Consider the following 26,388-nt stretch of genomic DNA (forward strand, 5'->3'; position numbering starts at 1 on the left):
GTCACGCGCAATGTGATCCATCTTGAGGTGGGATTTTCGCATGTTGTGTCGATAGCTGTCAACGGTTCTGTGAGGAAATGGCGCCAATGTCTGGCGGGCATGTGGCTCAGCTGTTGCTTCTCAGCCTCGCGGTCCAGCGCTCAGGTAGTGGCTTTAAGGGTGTCGAGGGAAAGAGAAAAGGAGGGAGGCATGCAGCTAGTAAAATCTCTGGAGACCATAGTAAGAAGGATGTTAACGAAGTATTCAGATATGCCTTGCCTACATTAACAAGGAGAGGGAAATCAAGGGTTTGGCGTGGTTCTAAGAGCCCGTGCACTACACGAGCGAGCCAAGAAAATATCTGGCATGTAAATCAACAACACAACTCATGCAAAATATGATAAGTCTCTCTGATGTTTAGATATCTGTAGTTATTTATCGCGCAAAACATTTTCTCTTATGTGCTTTAGATGATCTCACTGGATTGAGGGGCGTGTATTAAAAGTCTCACTTTTTAAACACGGAGTAAGAAATGTTACCGCTCCCTGTCCTGACGAAAATGCCACCAGTGAACAAATAAGCATGTCAGTTGTCATGTGTATACTATATGTGGGCTAGATTCTTACTATAGATGGAGCACCATTATAATCTGTTGCAAGAAACAGAAGAGGGTTTTACCGTACGTCCTAAACTCATGTTTTTGAAGGTGGTTTTGTGATTAAATTCAAAAGAAGGCTTGATGAAATGCAATATATGCATAGGATCACACAGCTTGGTCTAGTAGGGAGGATGGGATTGATCACCATTTTTAGGTCTCGTGACCTATCAATGCGCATGCACATTGAGCGGAGCGAGAAAAGGGGCTTAAACAGAGCTTACCGAGATCGGGCGATTCCATGCAGTGCCCGTGAAAAGCTCGCTCAATGCGCATGTTACTTGCCATAAAAAGCGCGTGCACAGACACCAGCCTCCCTCCCACAGTCATCCCACAGTCATCCCCCAGCGTGCGCTGTGCCAACAAGCCTTTGAAGTAAAGCTTAGCTTCACTTCAAAGGTATCCGCTACCCCGCCCCCTGCTTCACACGTTTCTTGCATTTCTCCTCCCTCCCTCGCCCTTCAGCGTGCCTTTTCCTAATGTCCAGGGAGTCTGCGGCTATGTTTCTCTTCAATGTCCTTCCTTCTGTTGTTCACCCTGCTCCCTTTCTTCCTTCGTTCTTTCCTTTCCTTCTTTTGGCCCGTAAGCCTCCATCCTTTCTTTCCCTCTTCCTTGTTTCATCTTTCAGTTTACAGTTATTGGTCTAGAGCCCCTCGAGCAGTGCAGAGAAAGGGGCTGCTGCACGGAAGCCCTGTCTAAATTAACCCTTCATGTGCCATTGTTTCCCTTTTATACGAAACTTCCAATTCTTTAGACAGCGACTTGTAAACAAAATATGCCATTTAAAGACATCATTCACTTTCTTCCCATAGGAGGAACGTCTCTCTACATAGTTGTTGATAAGCTTATTTTTTTCATGCAGAATAGTTCCAAAATCTTATTTCAGTAATAACAAGGGTGGCAGACCTTAATGTATACGTGTGGTTATGGCACACATTGTAGTTGTTTGCCTAAGCGTTTGTTTTACAGTATTTTTCGAGTCTGACTTTTTACTGGTAGTAGATGCACCAGATTTGTATTCTGATAGACGGGCTTTCACCTTTTCCAGATTAATTTTTTTTACAGTTTGTTCCCGTGCTAGACGGACTTTCATCTTTTCCAGATTATTTATTTTTACAGTTTATTTATTTTTTACAGTTTGTTCCCGTGCTGTCAATAAGTGTGCGTTGTCTGGGGGATGGATTGAAGTAAACCTCTGATGCTAAGGGCCAAACCAGAATAGATTGCAATGTGACAACATGTTTATGGATGACACATATAAATGTGTATTCAAATTCATGTTAACATGTTACAGTACTCGTGTGGCCATATGCACTGTCTTTGCACCCGTCTTGGATTTCTGCAGTTTCTCCATCCCGCAGCCCCTGCTGCTTCACACCCTCATCGCCGCTCTCCCTGCCGCCCCCTGCTGCGGCCGTGCCGCATTTCTCCTCCCCCCTCCCCACAGCAATGCCCTCCGTCTTGTTTTTTTTTTAGGTATCGGGCATTCTATTCCAAAGTGATGATTGTTAGTTAACTCCAGCTACAAGTTTTTGACTTCACCAGTTTCAGATGGATGATACGTCGAAGAGGCTGCCTGGGTAGGACGCGATCCTGTGATGTTGAGTCTGCACACAGATTTCAGCAATGGGCACTGTGCGTGTTGAGCTACCTTGCTGCTTCCCAAGTGCTAATGTTGCCCACAGCAGGCGCTTTGACCAGCAGACCTGACTCATCCATGGGAGGCAGGCTTCCTCTTCCTTGCCAGCTAGCAGACAGTCATTACCTTCACTGTGCAGTTCTCATATCTTAAAATGCAAACGCAGAGGCATTTTTCCTTTTCAAGCAGCTGAAGTGATAACTCAGATGACGTATTGAATAAATGGCGCCTCCTTCCTTAAAAAAAAAAAAAATACCACTTCTGCAAATGCAATCCATCTGTACTCGATGAGGTGGTCTCTGAGCACGATCCTGGCCCAGGATCTGTTCTTTTCTCGTGCCAGTTCTCACAGTAGGGGAGGTGGGGCTGCAACAATGGACAGCCCTCTAATTATTCTCAAAACCTGAAAAACGCCTACTACAATGTGCTTTGCACTGGGTGCCTTGTACTTTTGACTGCACTTTCTCTACTGCAGTTGTGTTCTTACAGTGTTTGTGAGCCGCCCAGCACCGCTGCTCCTCTCTGGTGAGGCCCCTTGCAGACGGCTGCACCCAGACGCCGCACGGGGGTGTATTGCTCGCCTCTCCCCTTCGCAGGCCTCATTATAATTAATGAAAGCTGCAAGCGAGCTTGAGACTTTAAATGATTCAATTATCTCGACCCAGACGGGTGATTTGAGGACAAAGGCCGCTTTCTGGTTGCTTTGCAATAATATCGTTTTACCCGAAGGCTCCTCCTTTTAAAATAAGCACGTGCTGAACTGTGTTACTTGCTCCAAAATGCTTTTGTTAGCCCAAAGTCGTCTTGGTAAGGGAAAAGGATGCCCTCGCCTCTTTCTATTCCGTTAACTTCTCTGCTATATCTAGGGCCTTCGAAACAGTTTTTTGTAACCCGCTACAAAAACAGCTTGTGCTGCCAGTTCCAATAAAGTCTTCACCAGCCCAGAGAAGCTAGCAAAGTTACTCCTCTCTGTAATAGTAGGGGTGGACAATCACAAGTCTAGAAGCAAAGTGAAAGGAGTAAACTAACTTTCAGCAGCACTGGTTCTCTTAGTTGAGGTGGCATCGGCATCGTTTTGTTCTGCGGGTGCAAGTTTAGGGCTCAAATATTAATGTGAAGCGTGTTCATTAACCCCTTCGAGGCTATTGACGAGCTGGGCTCGTCATCGCGCTTACCTGTCCTGCGCGGATGACAAGGCCAGCTCGTCACGTAACGCGGTAATTTCGAATTTGCCGCACACAGCGGGAAAAGCCGCCGCAGCGATGCGGTTAAAATAGTTGGTTTAATAACCACATATTGGTGCATGTGCAATAGTGAGTGCCTTAAAACCGATTCTGAACTCTACTGGTAACCAACCGATGAAGACTGTGAAGGGCTATTGACACACACTATTTTTGCCCCATTATCAAGAGCTCCTGCGGGTTAAATGTATTTGTTTCAGTCATAATTGACTTACATTGTTGGATTTTCAGCTATGGTTGTTTTGGCAGTGGTAGAACAGTGGACCTGAACAACCACACACACACAACCACACACACACAACCACACACACAACCACACACACACACATACCACAAACACAACCACACACACCACAAACACAACCACACACACCACACACACAACCACACACATCTTCACACCCCTCACACACCCACTCACCCTCACACACCCTTACCCTCACCCCTCACCCTCACACACCCTCAGTCACCCTCACACTCACACTTCCTCACCATCACACACCCTCACACCCCCTCATCCTCACACCCTCACTCATCCTCACCCCCTCATCCTCACACACCCTCACCCCCCCTCACAACCCTCTCACCCTCACTCAGCCTCACACCCTCACACACCCTCACACCCCGCACTCACCCTCACCCTCACACACTCTCACACCCCCTCACCCTCACACCTCCTCACCCTCACACCCCTCACCCCACTCAGTGCTACAACACATATTGTGTTACAATAGGTGTCACATTTGCGAAAGATAAAACTATTGGCATTGTAAATAACAAAGCTATTAATTTCGCTATTTTCAAAACAAGCACATAAATAAAAAATGTGTCCTTTACAATACCAATAGCTCAAACTTTACTAATGCGAGAACTATTGCATTGCTGTGCTTCTCTCCCCTGCTGCACTCTCCTGCTCTCTAGAGATGTGGCCTAACGACCAGAGCTGCCATGTAAGTCACGTAGATACAAAACATGTTGCATTCCAAATGATATAGGTGTCACATTCGCGAAAGTTATAACTATTGGCATTGTAAATGACAAAGCTATCAATTTAGCTATTTTAAAAACCAACAAATAAATAAAATATTTTTCATTTACAAGACCAATAGCTCCAACTTTTCTAATGCAAGACCTATTACATTTCCAATGCTTGTTCTGGTTTGACATTGTGCAGTTCAAGCTCTAGATGTGTATTGCTTTCTTGCCCAATTTACAGAAAAGGCACTGCTTTATCTTTAATTTTTAGCACATGAGGTGTGGTGGCAAGCTGAAGCTATATGAAAGCTCAGCTCGCATTGGGCCCAAGTGGACCATGAGCTGAACTAGGCATCTGGCTTCAGCTTTTAGTGGTTTGTCCCCCTCTAGTCAGATAACCTCATCCTTGTCAATGCCTTCATATTTAGAGGGTGTCACTCTCTTTTCAATTGATGTATTCTCTTAAAAGCATTATACCTCTATAAACGTAAATAGGTTGGCCCTCTTTGGAAATATGTATCTCTTTCCTAAAATGGCTCACCCTGTTAAGTATCTCACTTATCTCAACTTCTTGAATTAACATCATAGATTAGGTTGCAGGTTGTGAAATTACGTAAAGAGATGTTGCACAATACAAAACTGAGTCCTCACTAGGACCATGAGAAGTAAAATGTGTAATGAGGAAATCTTTATATATGTAAAATTAAATGACATGAAAACCCCAATAACATAGTCTCTTGGTGAATAAAAGTTAGCTGAGCAGCACCCCAAGAGAGAAAAAGTAGGCTGTTCCATCTTTTAAAGGTTCTGTCGGGTGGATCCCTCTGTGATTATATGGCTTCTTAAGCCCTTTAAACCTCCCAAACGCGGCTGGGCACGAATTAAGATGCATTTAGAACTAAAGCTCTAGTCCTGAAAAGTGTGATATTTGGCCACATTTGAGTTATGACTTTTAAACGGAACAATGGGCTCTATCTTTTGTGGTTAAGGGGAAGTGGTATGGCTATAAAATCTCAACATGCTTTGTCCCACTGGGTAAAACGCGAGGGGAGACTGGAGAGAAAAAAATATAGCTGTCTGCTGTTGATGGCTTAAAGAAACTTTAAAACAATGAATCATCCAGTGCATTAACCTAGTTACTTCAATTGAAGTAAAACGAGACAACCGCTTCGAAAACACAAGTTATCAAATAAAAGCCTGATATTCTCTCAATCCTGGACTGCACTGTTCACACCATTTGGTCAGTACACCTTACTTGTACAATGGATCATGTTTTGTTTGTTCATGTAGGCCATAGCTTTTTGTTTTACTTGTACATGAAGTTTAATTTCAAGTTAAGACTTTCAAATATATAAACAGACTTAAGAGAGTATCATAGTACTTAATAATGTTACTTCCCTTCTCGACCAAATTAAACAGCCAACTTAAAATATTTACAGTCATGGAAACATGTTGTTTATGTACATAAATTCTCACAACCATTCTCTGACAATTGTCTAGTGGCCCTATACCATGGTGGGGTCACTTATGGTTTAGCCCAGCGCTACCCCTTCCCAAAAACATAACATTCTGTTTGTTGGCAGGGCTAAAACTTCCAGACTGTCAGTAGGCCTGCCGGCCTCATACCTACAGTATAAACTATCAAAGACGGGTGAATTCACAAATCAGGTGCCAGCAGATACTCATTTTGTTTCTTTTTCTGTTAGGTCTGTCTCAGACAGTGGATATTATTAGTAATTGTGCCCCTCTTTGTGCGGCGGGGGCGAGAAGAAAGAGCAGGTCTCCAAGACTATTTCATCTTGAGTCCCTTCCTCTACGCCCACCCACCCCCAGCAAAGCCCATCTAAAAGAAACCTAGGAAATCCTAGTACTGACAGGAATAGAAAAAGGAAGATGACCGAGCATCCTGACCCTGAAATGGCTTTGACTAGCTCCATCCTCTGCTATAGCTGGCGTCCTGTGGAAAGCATACACTTTACGCCTGGTTAATACCACTTGTGTCCACTTAAATCCAAAGGAGTACAGGTAGTCAGAGGTAAAACAGAGCAGTTTTATCACGCTCGAGTAGGCACAAACCAACACGGGATTATCATGTCCATAAAGAGAATGAACACTTAAAACAAATCTCCTTTCGTATGTATAATATACAACCAACAGGCTTGTGTGCAGACTCCACTCCCGGTCCCTAATCCATTGACAATTTTCTTCCAGTTATGCATACAAAGAAAATAGCTAATCAAACTTCATTTTTAAGTCAAGCATGAGCGAGAAACTCACAGGACTTGACTTACTGCAATTTGTATGGAAACAGCCTGTGGTATCCTATCTTACGAAAAGCACAAATGATTAACATGGTGTGATTATTTTAGCAATAATTTGTTACTTTCCAAGGGCTTTGTGAATACGAATGTGCACGTCAGCCCGTACACAAAAGGGTTGCAAAAGCATGTAAAAACTCCACAGACAGCAATATACAAAAATCTCGGGTGGATACAAAAATGGCTGAACTCTTGTTCATATCCTGCATACTTTTTCCTCAAATGCCTTGAACATAAATTCAACATTTTGTCATTACCTACAGTCACTAACCCATAGTATCAGTAGTAGATAATTTGGATAGGTCCCTCATCTCATGATAGGATCTAATTTCCAAATAGTCTCCATTATAGGGTTGTGGTAGGCGAAAATAAGAAACATGGGCCTTTGTAAGAGGGCGAATCTGTGAGGGTAGTAACACTAATGTTCATTAAATCCAGTATTTCTTCATCTTGCACAGGGGTGTGGAATTTAATAAAATATCTACTTATCCATGGGGCAGGTTGCTTCATAAATTTACTCGTCCTGTAACAAAATCCACTTGTCCTTTTGTGCCATGTAATGCAGCGATAAAATATGGCAGCAATCTCATTAAATAGGAGCTCTGAAATAGCCTCTCTGATTATGCCAGTGCTTCTTCCATAGTAGGGTTTGAATACTAGCAATTCCCTCATTTTGCCACGTTTCCTTAGATTTACATACTGGGGCTGAAGCTAATGGTAAGCAACAGTTCCAGGGTTGGAGTGCCCTTTTGAGTCTATGCAAACCTACCATCTTGCATGTTTTTAACGGTGTTCACAAACTCTTCTCTAATCTTTTCCCATACTAAGAAAGGTTCGAAATTTACTCCTGACAATGGCAGACATAAAACTTTTTCCAGGGTTGGGAAAAAAGTGGTTGGAGGGAAAGTGAACTTGCAAACACTCAGATTTTCGCATTAGTAAATCTACACTGCACATTTGCTCATGCTGAAATGCAGTTCACAAATATTTTCTAGTACTATTTCTTTGCCTACTTCTGTAAAGTCATGTGAATTCACAAAAGCTGCATATTTGCACTTAATGCAAGGACATGGGTGCGCTTTTGAGACTTTATTTAATAATGGCCCCATATCAGGTCTGGCTTTAACCATGACCTTTTGTGTTTATTAAAATCCTGTCTCTCTCTATTGGCTAACTTCATTGTGAGTGACAGCATTCTGTTCTTTCACGAGGAGCATATCGACACAGTCATTTTGTTCAGTGCCAGGAACTACTGTGGGAATGTGTGCTTTTTGAGACCAAAACAATTTTTACTTTTGCCAATGTTTGCCGTAACGGTGAGGGCACAGCAGCTCCCAAACCAATAAGGTTTTCCAAAAACCATCCCAAAACAAGACACGCATTGGCAAAACCAAAAGGCTAACCAACAATTTCAGACCTACTGGCTTTACCAATGATTGTTTATATATATGTTTCCCATAATCTTATTAAAACTAGTTTCCCTGATTTTCCATTCTGAATATGTTTGGGAAATACTACCATACATCAACATATTTTACTAACTGATGGTACACAGAAATAGCACCTAAAATTTTACAGTAGTTTAGTGAAATGTTTTTTCGTGAACATTTTATTTTGAAAGCAAAGAATTGTCAATTTTGCTTTCAAGCTTCTGCAAATATTTGCATCTAATCAGAGAGCATCCTGGGAGCATGATACATAACCTCATTTTGCTAAACATTGAAAATGCGTGTACACATTTTTACTGGAACCAATGTCAGTAGTGCAGTCTGAACTTACAACATTTACTTAGTGCTGTCATCCCAATAATAAAGGCTTTGCATTAATAAACCATAAATACAAGTTTGAGCAGCATTAACAAATGGACACAAATATTACCTTCACTGCAGGCAATGCCGTTCCCTGATCCATAATGTGGTTCTGTAAAGTGGAAGCCAAAGGGTTTGTGGTGCCGCGTTTTGGGCCTACTTGTCCCAAGGACAAAATACACACAAAATCTTGATGCCCTTGACCCAAAGCAATATGTCCTGGGTGTCGGGCAATAGGAATTCCACATCCCTGCTTGCATCATAAGCATATTCTGTTGTGGAACAGAAACTGGAGGGAGCTTGCAGGCTGAAAGGCACATGGTGCAAAACATGGGAAGAGAATTCACACATAGACCACATCCTAAAACAATCTCACCTATAATCAGGGCTATTACTGTTTCATCCCCATGTCATCAGTACTTCTCTAAACCACCTGACCAAGTTCAATCTCCAGTATCTTGATGGATCTCAGCAGCAATTTTGTGACGTTTTTGAATGGCCAAATTTACATTAGTGGTGTTATCTGGTTTATAGACACAGCATAAGCTGCCAATTATGTGGCACACCTCTCCCTTTTCTGCCAATAAGATGTCTAAAAGCAAATGATTTTGAAGGGAAACAAGACTGGTAGCTTGCATTTCTACAGTAACGTTACTGGGGGCACCAGCAGTCTCATTTATAACAGCTTCCACTGCCCTGGCCAATTGGCGGGCCTGAACACTATTGGCTCTGGCACCAGCCCTTTAATTGCATCTGGGAATTGCTGCAGGGTGGTATCTCTCTGGTCAACCTGTACTGTTTATTAAGTAGATATGTCTTGTGATATTCGGAGGTTGCATGGAAAAAGAAATGAGATATAGCATCTGCCTGACCATCCTCTAGGGAATCAGACGTAAGCCTGGCAACCACAAACAAAAAAGGTATTTTGCGAGGCCACAAATGATTGGTAATTAGGGCAATTTAATATCACTGTACAGGAGTAGTACTATTTCCGACAGCGAGGGTCCCTTCACCGTGAACGCAAAAGGGGGCTCTATTGGCATGCACAGGTATGGGGAGCATAGCCACGTTAGACATTTCTCTCTCATTAAAGGATAATAGCATAGATTAGTCATTAGGCCGGTGAATTCCTCTGTCTCCTCCATGGTACCATAGATCCTCGCAGCATTTGGATAGCATAGATAATAAAGGTTATCCCGAAACTTTTTCTGCACAGTCTAAAAGTGACTTTGAGTTCAGGGATCATGATATCCTTTTTTGTTTTGTTTGGCCTCTCTCTGCTCAGTCTAGACATATATTTGCCCCAAAACCGAGACTGAGTAGGAAAAACAGATTTACTATCAAATGGGAGAAAATCGATCCAATTTATTTCTTCTCAAAGGTTGTAAAGGAGGTGTTACCTGAGATTGAATCCTGCTTACATACCAATACTGATAGCCATCAGGTAGTAATATAGCACTTAATACAATTTTAACATCTGTAAACTCTAATCTTACACGTCCAGCCACAAAAAACACTCTTCGATGACAAGGTGGTTTGAGACAAATTGCTCGTAAGCATCCAACAAACTTTGTACAGCTCTCAAAACAAATCCCAGAAACAAAGATCTGATAAGGAAACCACGAGCTGACTATAAGATAGCCAGGGTGGTGATAAAAAAGGAGTTACGGGATGAAGCTTGGGTAAATTTGTGTGAGGCATCGAGGAGTAAAGAGAGTAAGGCCTTTTGGAGTGTTGTAAATGTGCCTTTTCTGCAGGCTCAGGGTGGCACCTCTCTTGATACTCGTATAGATGAATCCACCCGGCAGTCCCACTTCCAGAGTAAGACTGCTTGGTAGGAGGTTCTATAGGGTATTGGCACTTCTGGGCAATACGCAGGTAAGTATACTCTAGTTCTGAGTGAGGATTGCGGTGCATATGGGTAGGGAGAGCCACCCTTCTCCCCAACGTGTGGATATCCACTGGTAAAACAGAACAGTCCCCCGCACACGCTAACAGTGTATCAATTAATTATAGCAATAACAGTGTGACAAAGGCTTGAGTCTTTGCTTGAACATTCGCTTCAGTTTATTCACGTATTCTAAACAACACAACCGAGTTCAATAAGAGGGACAAATACAAATATATGTACAAGACATTACGAGAGCGCGGGAAAAAAGGGAGAGAGACTATGAATTTTTAGAAAGTGCATGTAGCATCATATATTTGAAAATACATTTCATACAAGACATTTGGAACAGCACTGTAGGCACAACATGCGGTGACAACCTAAGGGGGCTTTGTGCACTGGTGATAGTGAAGAAAAGAGTGACGGCGCAGCTGGGTTGCAGAAGTCCGTGTGGCCCAGCCAATAGTATTCCCTGGCTAGTATACGTCAGGATGTCTCTCACAAATTTGGGCCTAGCTTTTCCGTACACATCACCCTGCAAATGCTTGTCTTTCTCCAAGACCAGCCTAAGAGAGGCTTTCATTAATAAGTGTGAGTTAGAAAGATGGCAACGCAAACAAAGCAAAGTCACTGTCATATTCTACCAGACTTTTTCCCAGAGTAATTCATATCTCTTCTTTGTCACGAACAACATGCATCGATATCTTTTAACAAGGATGAGTCTGAATTCTTCCCCCTGATAGCAGGATACCCAGCTCATGAACATTCATTAAATCATTCATCAGTTTGTCCTTGCGATGGCCTGTCCACTCAAACAATGTCTCATATTTAACCCCTTCGCTGCGGGGGTTAAGCCCCCGCTGTGCTGGGGGGAGGGGGGCGCGCAAAGCGCCCCCATGCTTATGACGAGCTGAGCTCGTCATGAGCTGCGGCGCTCCTGTGCTCATGACGAGCTCAGCTCGTCACAGGTGTATTCCCTCCCATGGAACGCTCAGCACAGCAGGGGAATTCTCCCTCCACCTGAGCGCTCCACGGGCCATGACGAGCTGAGCTCGTCATGAGCACCGGAGCGCTGTGGCTCATGACTAGCTCAGCTCGTCATGAGCGTCCAAGGAGTTAATTTCTTTGTAGTATTTATAAAATGGAAAGCAAAAACTATATCCCCCCCTTTGATAACAAAACTGAGTCTATTTTTTCACTCTTCAGCTCTTATTAATTCCTTGGAAACCCTTTTTTATCTGTTTTATGACTGCAATTTTTTTATACTCAGTCCTTTGGACTCTGACAAGTTCGTCAGATGGGGTGTTATTTTATTTGATAATTTTTATCAGCCTGCCGTTATTGCCCAATTCCTGAAAATGAATTGCTGTAAAGATTTAAATATGTTAACTAGAATTTGACATAGAATAAGGAAATATTTATGTAGGGGTGGTGCCATTTTAAATTGCCTGTTGTAATTTATTTTTTAAATGAATAGCTCTTAGTTTTAGTGGTGAGGATACTTGTAAATATTGTTATTTTAAAAGGAAAAAACAAAACATTAATTATCAATTGATTTGAACTGTTTTTTGATCAAATTGCATTTGTATATTTATTTTTACTTTTTTTTGGTTTCACTAAATGCGAATAAAGTTATTTGATTTGATTTTGACTTTGACATAGGACGCATGATTCAATTCACACCATGCACTGAAGACCCATTGTAGGTTAACACCTTGGCTGCTGTGGTTATTTTTCCCCTGTGCTGGAAAATCCTTGATGCCATATATTCATGACGAGCTCAGCTCGTCATCAGCACACGACCACCGTGGCTGATGACGAGCTGAGCTCGTCATCAGCATCGAAGGGGTTAAAGGTAGGGAAATAGGCGCCGTCCTTTCGACTGAAGATGGCAGGAAGCCACATATCCAAGAACTTGGAGCATTATAGCCAAGATGGCATTATGTAAAGCCTGAATGAATGTGTTAATCACATAATGCAAGCGGTGTGCTTGCTTATGAGGGGCGATGGTTATGTGACGATGCTCTGTTAGTGGTGTAGTGACTGGTAGCACTGGCTTGGCAACTGTTGGTTTTCTTCCAACCATCAGAACAATCCTAGCATTCCTAATATTAAGATCAGAAACGCCACAACTTTCACTTTCTTGGTCCAGAATTGTTGTAACTCAATAGGGATACCAGATACTGGAGTCTTCCTTTCCTGTCACAGATCAGAGGGTAACTTCCCAAACAGTCTCAGTTCAATACTCCTAGTCTTACCCATAATGTATTTATTGCATATTACATACAAATACCTGTTCTTTTTTTTTTTTTTGGAAAACCTTTATTGGACATTAAACCTTGTACAAACACGGGCCTACAACCCCCAGGGCCGCCCGCCAAGCAGTTGCAACACAATAAAACAATCTAAACCCAAACTCAGCATCCCGGGGAGCAGATTCGCCACGTCCACAATACGTACTGGTTGTAAAACATATCAAGTTGGTAACAGGATACAAAAGGGTCCATTTTATAATATAAGATAGAAGGATCAGGTGCCATACAATATCTCAAGTTGCGAAAAAGGGGGGGGCGAAATAGCAATATGTCCACAGTGAAATCATCTTCGTATAAGTCAGCGGCGTTAAGACATACTATTCAGGATAAGCGAGCGTACAAGTACAGTTCGCGCCAGCTAAATGTCCGCCCAGTAGCACTGAAACATCGCGAGAATTGAGGCACATATGAAAAAGCAGAGATGGACATAAAAATGAACCCATTACACTGACACGGAAAAGGAGAGAAGAAAAGGGCAAAGAAAGATAAGAAGAAAAAAGGCCATAGAAATAAAACGAAAAACAAAACTCCCATCCCCCAACCCCCCACCCTGCACCCCTGCAGATGACTACGGCCTACCCCCCTAGCAGCGTGCCTGTCGCCCAAGAACTGAAAACCGAAATATAGAAAGACCCAGAGAAAGACAGGAAGAAATTAGACCCCACCCAAAGAGGGGAAATGGAGGAGGGCTATCTTCTACGTGCTCCCGGTCTCTCCCCCCCCCGCCCTAAAAAAGGGGGGTCCCCCCGAAACTGTCGCATTTGAATAGTCCAAACTGAAAAAGCACCCCGGGGGGAACCGCCAACCCTGCCCCGGACTCCGTTAATCTAATGAAGCAATCCCGTTACCGATAAAACCACAATGAACAACCCAAACAACAATCTCAGTCTTGGCCCCGTCGATCAAATTCGCCGAGTCCCTTAGACAAATAAAGCCCCATCATCAAAATGTCAAAAGATACACAGAAGTGGTCGGAACATGGTTCAGTAGATGGAAAAAGAACAGCCGATCCCAAAGTAATCAGCCGGTACCAACGATGCCCCTCCCCACCTCCGAAGCCAGGCACTATCACATCCGCCATCTTGATAAACCGACTGGGGAGGGAGTTCGACACAGTCCAAAACAGTTCACAGTACCAATTAAAAGGTTCCAGGATAGGGACAGCAGTTGAATGTTCCGACAGCTGCAAAACCGGGGATTCCAAAAGATTAGTTAAGTCACTGATCACAGCCCATTCGAGTTGATCCACTTCTGTAGGGGCAGGCACAGCTTCCAGCACCGGGTCTAAGTGCGCCACTGGGGCGTCGATCAAAAGGCAAGCTGGCTGCCGGGTCTCGGGCAACAAGTCAGGATCCGGTCTCAGTCCTTTAATTCCATCTGCCGCCGACAACAGGCTGCAGGCCTGGGCTGCCACAGTCGCCTGGAGTGCCTCTAGGGCCGCCAGCACCGCCCGCATTGACGGGCAACTTTGGGCCTGCTCCGCCCGGTTCCATATTTCCTCAGGCATAATGATCTCCACGGAGAGGCGCCTTCTCCGGGGTAAGATCAGCCGGAGCAGGGCTGAGCCATGAGGGACCAACCGGCGGCATGCATTAGTGCGCGACGAGACTCCAACCCAAGGTGCGCCGGCGATGCAAGTGCCGGGCCTCCGGGTCAGGGACCCCCGCAACACAGCACCGTGCGTCACTCGTCTCCTCACCTCCAACACAACACCAGGCTGCAGATGGTAGCAAAGCAATCCAAAAATTCCAAAAGTTCCAGAGACCGGACCCTGCCACCCTCAACAGTCCGCTGTTGTTCAACTCGGACCCGGCTAGGCCAGCACTCGAGACCCCGGCTTCCAGACTGGGTTAGGCCACAAATCGGTCCTCGACGTTACTCCGCTCCACAATGTCAGAAAAACCCCGGGATCACACCATCGGAGTGAGGATTAGTTCACACACACGGTTCCGGGGCAGGAAATCAGGATAAGAGACAGGATCTTGGAGCGTAGGACGGAGGTCAGCGGAGCCAGGAGACTATGCGGCCATCTTGCTTGCTGTCGTAGCTCCTCCAGCACAAATACCTGTTCTTGATGAGCGTCTGATGCTTCTCCTAATACGTGTCTTTATGGGCAGACCATTCTTTTTCCTAGCCTTCTTTTTCTTGGGTGAATGGCCTTGTTTCTGAAGGCCTCTTCTTTATACAAAAGATAAACAAATCAAAAGCTCCTAACAGCCAAAAGCAAAGTAACGTCGCTAAGACATTCTAAAAAAAAATCCCTATCTACTCTTCCAAAGAACATCAAGAGTTTCCAGTGTCCTTTACTTCAAAGCCTCACTTGGCAAGCTTATGTACAGGTCCAGACGTTGGCGGTCTTGACCACCAGCATGGTTGCAATCTCTCCAGAGATAGTTTCTTTAATCAAAGTCTACAGTTCTTGACAGTCCTAGGTCTCAAATTGTACCCAGGCCAATCATAATCTGGATGCTCAAACAGAAGTATTGGTATCAATTCGGCCTCAACAGGAGTGAGGTTGATCAATCAATGCACTACTTCTCCTTCTTTGACCAGTTCACTATCACCAAAAGGTAACTGCTGTGGAATTTGATCTTGTCAAAATCATGAATCCCATCTTTCACCCATTGATCGCAGGGCAAAGGCAATGGAGCTTTCTTGACGTGACTGGCATGTATCCAGTGCTTATGGCCAGTAACAGGTAACAGCTGTCTGGGTGGCGAGTAGCACTTGCACCGGCCCTTTCTAGTGAGGCTCAAGGCTGGATTTTCTTTGGAAGTTTCGGGTCAAGATGCAATCTCCAGGCCTTAGTATATTTCCAGATCCTGCAAGGCCAGGTCGAAGACTGGCCATGACCTATTGATGAATGAGATGCAAATCTTTAGTCAATTTGCAATAGTCAGCCAGCAAAGGATATTACATTTCAGAAATTGTCTTTGGTATAGGTACACCCCACACATTTACAGGCTTCCCCATGACGACTTCATAGAGAGATAAACTCATTTTCGAGTGTGCAGTGGTGCAAATAAAAAACAATGCTATTGGTAAGGCGTCAAGCCATTTCAATTTACCTGTTGCACATGTCTTTTCCAATGTATTCTTCAAAATACCATTATAACTTTCCACTAGGTCCACAGCCCATGGAAGGTTAGCAACATGACATTTTTGCTTTATTTGTAGCCCATTACAGACCAGTTCCTTTACTTTCCCAAGAAAGTGTGGCCCATTGTCACTCCAGAGGACCATTGGCTAATCGAACCTCAAAGTACTCCTTGAGGAGCACCTTTGCAGTACTCAGGGCTGTGTTATCTTTCAGGGGATAGGCCTCCACCCATCTGTTAAAGGCACATACCACAACCAAAACATTCTTCTGTTTGCCTACTTGTTCCATCTCAATGAAGTCCTTCCTCAGGCTCTGCAACTGTCGTTTAGTTCCTATAGTACCCATGCAGGACCTGTACGTTTGGATAACACAAACAGTGGGATTGGTGGCAGACCGGTTCTGTGCACCCCCACTGGGAAATGTTAGCCTGTTTGCATTTAGCTAGCTCACAGTGCCACTAGTGTCTCCTCTTATCGGGGAGAGAGTTTCTGGCAACCTTAGAACATGACAACCCTGATCCCTCAAGATCGTGAAAACAATGTATTACTTTTCACTCAGTCACTCGTGCTCACTTAGTTTATCTCAGAGATACACAGAATAAACAGTCTGGGCGTTTCAATAAGGATTTACTGAACAGTTGTTATTCTCCTGTAAAATATATGAGCTGCAACAACCATTAGACAGTAGCAGAGATACATGAGTAGCAGTACTATGAATATAAAAGGATAGTACAGTTCTGCCATCTTGCAATAAGCATGAATAAATACATGAATATAAAATGCAGGATAAAAGTGCGCATACTCCTACGATGCCTATCTATATGTACCTAAATGTACCTAGCATATGAGTAGGTGTGAAGCCAAGAATCCCTCTAGGATTCAGTCGAACCCCATTACCTGAAGTGTGAGATGTAGGAGCCCCTCTTGGTTTTGAGTTGGACACCCCGCAAGGGATGTACAGACCGCTGTCAGCTGGAGCGTCTGCATTCAGGAGCCTCAGCGTCTCTGGTCAGTGTGTTGGCCTGGAAGTCTCATTTCCCTCTAAGTAACACTAGCAAGAGGTGCTATATGTATACAGAAAGTATCTAGGGCTCCTTTGCCCCTTGTTGCTTGTATTAGCCATTGTTGGATTTGAGGATGACGTATGGGATGAACCGTGTACATAGATATGGGAAAGAAAGTGGTGGTAGCCCCAGTCTGGTTTCTAAGAATTCTTATGAATATTCATTCATACTGTGTGAGTCTATTGATGGAGTTATAGGACTCTATTGTTTAGGAGAAACCCTCCTTCTGCACCCAGGACTAGAATTAGGTAAAGGCTCCATCCTAAAAGGCTTGTTACAGTTTAGTGTAGGGGAGGCAATGTAGGTGAAGGGGTATGATGTGACCCGGGCCTATATTAGGGTACCTATATAAAAACCTAACACAACTGGAGGTCTGGAGGGGGTTAAATGTCCTGGTGGTGCAATGGTGCCTTTACCCACATTGTGCAATGCACGAATCGGACAGTTCTTTACCAAACATGCAGTTGTTTTGGCTATCAAGGGATTCCATCAAAGATCATGTGAGAAAGTGCCTCTTTTGCATGGTTAGCTTGCAACTTTTGCCTGGTTTTGATGTGGTTTCAAGTGTAGTGCACAGGGTTCCTGTCAGCCGAGTGCCCTGTACGGGTGCTCCTTCCCTAAAACAAACTCCTAATTGGTACTTCTGCCCCCTATAAGTCCCTAGTAACTGGTAACCTGGGTACCTGGGGCCTGAAAGCTGAAGATGGTCCCTTGGGACCCCCTCACTATGACAATGCCACTACCCTTGCCGCCTGCATGTTTCTGTGAGGGAGAACACGACAAGGTCGATACAGCACCCTGTTTGTGTGCCATGCTAGCTAACACTGCATGGCAGCCTATGTAAGTCATCCCTGTAAGTCCTCACAGCCCCTAGGGAGGGTGCACTATACTTCGGGAGAGAGCATATCCGCAAATTTATCCCAACAATATTGGGCAACATTTCCAAATTTTGTAAGTGCCTATGAAACCATAGAGAGTACATTGGTGAAGCACTCAACAACTCAAGTTTCACAGCATCATGGTTGCTTCACTGAATACGGGAGTGTTTGGTATCAAACTGCTGCTTTCAATAAAACCCACATTGATGGCAGTGTAGGATTTATTGTCTCCGGTACCAAGAGGGTTTCGCCTCAGAGATTCCCCCTGAATCCCTACCCACCCTGGTGTGGTCTCTAACTGGCTGTAGGGAGCTATCCACCACCAGACATGTTTCTGGACCCCTGGGTGGGGAGAGCCCCTGCTCTCGTGGACCTGAAACAATATACTTCCTGGACAGAGGTGTCATGCTTCCTCCCCCAGGATGGGCCAATACTCGAATAAGGGAAGCTTCAAAGGCATGACGCCTTTATAACATGAACCCCAGCCTCTGCTGCTACCAGCAGATGGCACCCCGTAGTTTACACCCCCACTTTGGGCGGGAAAACTTTGGGAGTATCTGTCGGGTCTACCTGTCCCTTGGTCACTCCTTCAGTGATGAACACACCATTGTGGTGTTTTTCCCCTGAATCACTGGGGAGGGGGTAACACTATGGCTGGGTTTAAAACATTGCAACGTTTCAGAATGATATTTGTAGCAAAAAGTGTTAGCTCATACCCTGTTAAACTTTCAGTTTTGTTTCAGATTGTCCGACTGCAACCACTGCACAGGGTGTGGTTCCCCAGTCCTGGAAGCAGGCGATGATTATCCCCTTGCTCAAAAAGCCCGGTTTGGACGCGGAGGTGCTGGCGAATTATAGGCCTATCTCGCTCCTGCCTGCTTTCGCGAAGGTCATAGAAAAGCATGTGCACAAGGTGCTTGCCGATTACCTGGAGTCCCACGACCTACTGCACCCCACCCAATCGGGTTTCCGCACCAATCTTAGCACCGAAACAGCTCTCCTGGAAGTCTCGGAGGCGATTAAGGAGGTGCTGGATTCGGGTGGCAGGGCGATGCTGGTGATGTTAGATCTGTCGGCGGCCTTCGACACCGTCCCCCATGAGGGTCTTCTTGCAAGACTCTCAGAGATTGGTCTCCGGGGGACGGTGCTCCAGTGGTTTCGTTCGTTCCTGGCAGGCCGTCGACAAACGGTCTGAGCTTCTGCTTGCTCCGCCGAGATGTCGCCATTGGGTGTCGGAGTTCCTCAGGGCTCAGTATTGAGCCCAACTCTATTTAACATCTTCATGACCCCTCTGGCGGCTCTGGCGGAGTCTTTCGGGGCTCAGATCGTTTCCTACGCCGATGACACCCAGCTCCTCTTCACCTGTGAGAGGGGTGCGGATTTCGATGGAGGTAGGATCCAGGGTTGCCTTGAGGCTGTTTTCAGTGGTTCCAACATAACAGCCTCAAGTGCAACTCGGATAAATCCGAGGTCCTCTTCTTCGGGTGCAGTTCGGATCCGGACTGGAAAGTGTGGTGGCCTGAGAACATGTTTCCACCAGCAAGTTTGTCCCAGGTGGCAAAAAACCTTGGGATTAAGATCGACAATGGCCTCACACTGCGCTCACAGGTAATTGGTCTCACTGGCACCTGCTTTGGCCTGCTCCGGATGCTGCGTAAGTTTCTCCCCCTGTTATCGGAGGAACACAGGAAGATCACAGTGCAGGTGATCATTGGCTCGAGAATTGACTACTCTAACATTCTTTATCTCGGCCTGCCAGAATACCTGCTTCAACGGTTACAGGTGGTCCAGAATTCGGCAGCACGGGCCATCTTTGGACTATCTCGCCGTGCCAGAGCCTCGGGCCTCCTGGAGGCACTGCACTGGCTTCCTGTCCGGAAGCGGATAATTTTTAAGACCCTGACTCTGGCACATCAAGCTTTGCACGCCTCCGGAGCGAAATACCTCCAAAAAAGGCTGACCTTCTACCATCCAGCCAGGTCGCTGAGGTCAGAATCCTTGTTTCTTGCTGCGGTGCCTCGTGTGAGGAGAGCACGTATTGGAGGCCGCTCTTTTAGATTATTGGCGCCCCAGTTGTGGAATAAGCTGCCAGTGGCCCTGCACAGCACCCCAAACTTGTTGGCTTTTAGGAAGGGGCTCAAAACCTGGCTTTTTACCTCTTAGTTTTTTTCTGGGCTTTTCTGGTTTCCATCTCTCTGCCCTTTATTTGTTTTTTCCTGTTATGTTATGAGATTGGTGTGCAATTCAAAGCGTCGGGACACTCTTTCGAGTAGCCGTACGCTATATAAAACCCGGTATAACATAACATAACATAACTGCTAATTCGCTCAAACAATTTGGCAAATCCTTTGCTACTGGTTCCAATGTGTAGGAAAAGTAGGCGCACAGTCTCTACCCCCCACATGGGATTGTGTCAAAACAGACAAAGCACATCCTTTTTTTTCGCACACAAACTAGCAGAATTCCTAAGCATAATCAGGGTTACCGAAAGCAGGTGCATTGCACAAAGCATTCCTTAGTTGTTAAAAAGCGTGCTCACAGTCATCTGTCCATGGTAGTGGGTAACAAATATCTTTCGGTATTGGAGCAAGCAGAGGTTTTGCAATTAAAGAGAAGTTAGGGATCCATTGTCTGCAAAAAGAAGTCATACCTATAAAGGCATGAACATCAGATTGGGTCTGGGGATGTTTCATTTTTCTATACCAAATGAATTTCTTGTGGGTGCAATCCCTTGCCCCCCTTCGACAGGAGGTGACACTTTATGTACTAAGAGTGCTAAATGATGTAGCAAATTATCTGTTGCCTCCTTACAAGCTTCCTCTGTACCTGAGGCAATCAACAGATCATCAATGAATTGGAGTACCACAGAGCCCTTATAGGGGGTAAAAAGGTCTAATTGTTACATCAAAGCTTGACTGTATACAGTAGGGCTTTCTGGATACCCCCTGGGGCACTCTTGTGAATGTAAGGGCACACCCTCAAAATGAAAATGAGAAAAAGTATTGATTTTCTTTAGCAATGGGCACACTAAAATTATTTTTTTTCAAATCAAGCACTGTAAATGTAAGGGCACACCCTCAAAATGAAAATGAGAAAAAGTATTGACTTTCTTTAGCAATGGGCACACTAAAATTATTTTTTTTCAAATCAAGCACTGTAAAATATGTGGCTGAAGACGGGATCATGGTAAAAATAGAACTCATGTCAGGAACAATGGTACATCGAGGTATTACAACTTTGTTAATGGCTCGGAGATCAATCACTAATCTATATTTATTAGGTGTTCCCTCTGTGCTTTTTTTAAAGAACAGGAAGTATAGGGCTGTTACATGGTCTACCTTCTATCTCTTTTTATTATACCCCATATAGTAATTCTGAGATAACATCCTCTCTGTCAAAGGATATTTTGAATTGAGGTATGCGAGGTATGTGAACACCTTTTTAAAAAGTTATTACTATGGGATATATGTCCATTTTACCAGCATTATCTCCTGATGCCCAGACCTTTTTATCAATCTCCTTTAATTCAGGTGGTTGTTGAGTAATCTCCTTCATTGTAAAACATTATCTAAAGTTATCAGAAGCCATTGAGATATAAACACCATCAGGAGAACAATCAATGTTAGCATTCAGTCTTTTCAATAGGTCCAGGCCTAATAAGTTCTCAGCACAATTTTTAGTGCGCACAAGTGGGTCGGATGTGGTGGAGGGACCTTTAGTAACATCTAAAGGTTTGGAGATGGAGCTTTAGATGAGGATACCTGTGAATCCCACTGATCTATTCAATCTTCGGGAGAGGGGAGCCCGTGGACATTGGTCATGAGCCACAAAGGTATGGGTGGCGCCCGTATCAACAAGGACGTTGTTTACTTCCCCTTCTATACGCATGGTGACATACACACCTGCATGATTAACAGTAATCATGACCCTCTTTCCACCCTTTCCGTCACTGTCCCATTTTGAATACTCAATGGCATTGTAATCAATGTCAATATAATCGTCATTATAGAAATGTCTGTCAACTTGTTGGAAATCAAAATAATTCTGACTTCTATTGTCTTTCTGACGCTGGGTAAAATCTTGCCTATTTTTGCCACCTCTTCCTGTATCCCTTGGCACTGAACTACCTCTTCCTCTCGCCACAGTTGCTAGGCCCTGTAGACTAGGACATTCTCTCCTCCAATGACCTTCCTGTAAGCAATAGGCATACTCATTTTGGCCTAGTGCTCTTGGACAACTTAATAAAGTCTCCTAATTCTTTCACCAAATGTCTCTAAAATTTATCAGCAAACATTATTTTCTCCGTCACTGTTGCCAAATCCTGACCACCGTGATCCCTGAATTTTTGCTCCATCCTAGTGAAATAGTCGGAGACTTCTTCTGTAGTCTTTTGTTTACAGGCTGTTAGTTTATCCTAATTTATGTCTTCCCTCGGTATTATTCGTAGCTATTTAGCAACAATAAGATAGGAAAAATCAAGTATAAGTTGATCTGGTCTGTCTCCTGGTCTTCTCTATCTGGATTTAAAACAAAAATGTCCCCAGGCATGCCCAAAGTGCTCTACATCATCATGTCTGCGTATTCCATTCCTTATTTCTCTGGGGAATACAGCATAAAAAATAGACCCAATGCCTTGAATATCATTACACATAGTTTAGTGGCTGACTCTAGAGCTCCATAAAACCCCCTTGGGTTTTTCCTAAAGTCTGGCAAATCTTTATTACCATTAATTCATTCCTGTTCCACGTGGTATGGACAAATTGGGATATGAGGTTCTGAGCAGCAACACCAACAGCAGCAGGGGGTATAGGAAGGGGTGTATTACCCTCATGGGATATTCCCCTTTCATTTTTTGATATTTTATTCCTACCTTAGCACCCCAATGCAAACAATTTTCAACAGCCTTGGAGGCATCTGGGGAAGGATCATGTGGCCTTCACATCTTGCCACAATTATGACACCTCTTGTGGGGTATTTTTATTACACTGTGTTCACCAGTTCTCCATCCTTTCAGTCATAACTTGGAAAAAAACTTCAAACTTATTCACAGTTAGCATGACAGTATTTATGGTGGCATTATTTATGTAATCCATCCAGCTATGGGCTATCTGTTTTTGTTCTTGTTGGTCAGCTGTCTGTGATTTATATCTGGTATTAGGTCTCTCCCTCCCAACTCCCACTCCTATCTCTCCAATTACCACTATGCTCACGAGTCAACGTCTGGGTACTAACAGGCATATTTTCAGCTGATTGGGATGTAGAGGGGGTTTCCCCAGTCACTACTCTTGGTAGAAAATGCACTTGAAGGGAAGTCAGTACATTCGGTGCAGGAATCATTTGTCCTGCATGTGATTGCTGTTGAACAACGGGCGGGCAGATTGAGTATTGGTTCAGGTGGGACAGGTAATTGCTGACTTGGTAATTGGGCACAAAGAATTGGTACATTTGATAGGAGGTACAAGAGGCGCATTTCCCTGCTGACCCATCTGTAGTGGCACATTTTTTACATGTAGGGCAGGTTTTGTTCTTTTGTCGCTAACATTGTAGCATGTTTTTCCCATTTATTGAAACTTTCCCACATCGCTTTGCCTTGACCTTTCTCTCAATTTTTTTTGCTGCAAATAGTACATTTTATTCAAATCATATGAACCGTCCAGCATACATCGCAAATCCTCATTTCCCTTAGTAATATTTGGATGTGGAGAGACTCTTACTTTCCCCTTCCTGCTTATAGGTTTGGAACCAGTGATCACAGAATCCTTGCCTCTGCAAATATATGCCTCAGTAATATGATTTGATTGCACATGATACATAGGTATGTTTGTGTTTTTCTCCTATGAAGTCGAGGATGGGTTCAGTGTTGTGTAGCCAACACATTTAGTTGTACCCTCATGTTTGTTTGTTTTTTCTTTGATTCTGTTTTAAATAATTCTGTAGGACCGTTGGAATTAATTTGGTCTCTACTTCTATCAGCGCTAATATCGTCTACCACACTTCTAATCCAAACATCTGGATAAATATATTTTGCATCGGTTCAGATCTATTGAAATCTCATGTATACTTTGGTAAGCCACCTGATATCTTATTTATGGATTATGGACAACTTGATATAATGGAAACACTACCATATGGAACAATGAATTGAATTTTAAATTGATCTCAGAAAGACCTCTCTTTTCTTCTCCTCGCTTATAGGAACAATTTTTTTTTTTCGGTCAGCTGTTGGGTCCCGTTGTGAATTTTCCTAGGGACCTATATGACTTTCAATGTTACCTCTGGCTATCCATCTATCACTCTGGACCTGTTCGTCCTCTCGGGATTTCAAACCTTCCTGCTTTCCCTCTTTTCTCTTTGCAATCTGGGGAGGTGTTCAAGTTCTTGAGAGCCAGTGGCCTGACATTGCAAATGATCAAAGACAGATGCCCCAGGCATGGTTTTGTCTTGTTAAGAATTACCATTTCTTCCTACCTAAAAGTACACTTGAATGTGATGTTTCTTCTGTGGTTTTTTCCCGTGTGGTGCTGTTCATGTGCCTTTGTACTGATGTTTGCACATTGTATATGTCGCTTTTTAAATGTAGTATTTATGTATATTTATATGTTTGTTTTCAGCCCTGAGGAAGCTCCCAGTGAGGGAGAGAAACGCGTTGGCTGACCTTTTGATGCAATTGATTTTTCATCCAAACGAACTTGAAAGAATAAAGAAGAGTTATTTTCATACACCTTTGCCTCTCTGGACTTTTTTGAAATTGTGCACCCCCAGCAGTATTTAGAAGTATCTTGTGATCTGGAGCACAGTGACGTCACTCAGCAGCTGGCGCAGGGGTTGTCTGCACGATTGTTTTGATATAATATTGGAATTGGGACTGAGGTGCGGCACCAAAGGGCCACTGCTGTTTTTTCCCTATTTTTGGTTCTGTCCGATTGGGCCGGCAAGCACTCATACCCATCCGTGTACAACAAGATGCCAAGGTTTGATGATAAACGTGAAGAGATGGCACAAGATCTCTTTGGAAAAAACACGGACACTACCCCGGTAGGACAACCGGGATAGAGCACTGCGGGACTGCGCTCTCTATTTTTGAAACTCAAACGCCTTAAAAAGCAAGAACTTTAGAGGTGGTGGGATGGTGTAACTCTACAGCAATATATTGATAACAAGAAGGTTCAGAGGGGGTTACGCAGTCTCATCTTCCCCACTTTTGAGGATCTGAGCGATGAGCTCCTCAATGAGTGGGAGGCAAACTGGGAAGGGGCATCCCTTGTCATGATGCAAATCTTGATAAGGCATGCCATTGAAAAAGGGGCTAAATTGCTATCTGAGATAGAGGCTATTGAAAAGGAACTTGAATCCTTTGAGAATACGGAATTAGTTGATAAGAACTTTGAAATTCTGAAAAAGGTGATAGAGAGTCATCAGGCCTATTTGAAAGATAAAAAATTACGTAAGATTAAACGGGAAGATAGAGACTATAAAGAGGGACGCATTTATACTTTCGCAAAAAGATTTGATAACATCTCTCTGACAGATGATAACAACAACAAGAAAAGAGCGAGACAAGATAGTGAGGAGTTGAGGACAGCAAGTAGTACATCTCTCTCTTCCCTTTACAGTATCTCCTCCAATGCTGCCTCAGGTGGACTCCCTCTAGGGGAAGGCCCCTTCACATTCCAGAAAGAAATGGCCAAATTGACAATAAGTGGAAATCAGGCAAAGAAGGGTCAGCAACTAAAAAGGCAAGGAGAGGGGGCCATAGGGGGCAAGGGGGCAGTCAGGGACTCAACCGAGGACCCACCAAGGAGGTCGGAAAGGGTGAAAAACAAGACAAAAGACCAGGGGAAGTAGTAGGGACATTAGATATAGGTGAAGATTTCAGTACCTTTCCTGACTTAGAGCTCAAAATAGTTAATCTATCTAACAGAATGCTGGATGAAGATGAAAATAATTTACTCTGTAAAGGATTGGGGTTCTGCCCCACCCAGGATGGTGATTTTTCTAATGTTAATGTTGATTTATTTAAGTTTGCCAGACAACTAAAATTAAAAGATTTCTTCAGCGATAAAGCCCCACGCAATGTATTTTCTGGGGGGGGGGGGGGGCAGGTGGTATTGTTCCTATGTCTATAGCTGAAGTGAAAAATCTGCATTGTCTTACATCACTTAATGAGGAAATGTTGGTGGATTTGGACACTATACGCGCAGAACATAATATTTTTGAGAACATGTTAGCCGACAGTGGTTTATGCCCTAAATCCAAGTTTTTACCTGGTGTGTACCATCGAAACATTGACACTTTTACAGAGCGGGTGAGTGAGGGTCTTTACAAACTTGAGAGGGAGAGCAGGGACCGCCGGAATTTGCAATATAATCTATCAAAAGGGGAAAGGGAGGCTCTTAAGAGACTAAGAAATGACAAAAGTCTAGTCATCATGGAGGCGGATAAAGGCGGCAACGTCATTGTAATGAACCTCTCAGACTATAAGAATGAGATCAAAAGACAGCTAGGGGCCTCGGAATGGTATGAACGAAT

The 26,388-nt window shown here is 43.9% G+C and overlaps 1 long non-coding RNA gene across 1 annotated transcript; it reads left to right on the forward strand.

Moving 5' to 3' along the window:
• Window positions 1-25,916, forward strand: LOC147705938 (uncharacterized). Its single transcript, XR_015297611.1, has 2 exons — window positions 1-144; window positions 24,471-25,916. It is a non-coding gene; the product is annotated as an uncharacterized LOC147705938 (long non-coding RNA).
• The last annotated feature ends 472 nt before the right edge of the window (window positions 25,917-26,388 follow it).

Source organism: Lissotriton vulgaris, chromosome 7 (genome assembly GCF_964263255.1).
Source record: "Lissotriton vulgaris chromosome 7, aLisVul1.2, whole genome shotgun sequence".
Classification (NCBI taxonomy): Eukaryota; Metazoa; Chordata; class Amphibia; order Caudata; family Salamandridae; genus Lissotriton; species Lissotriton vulgaris.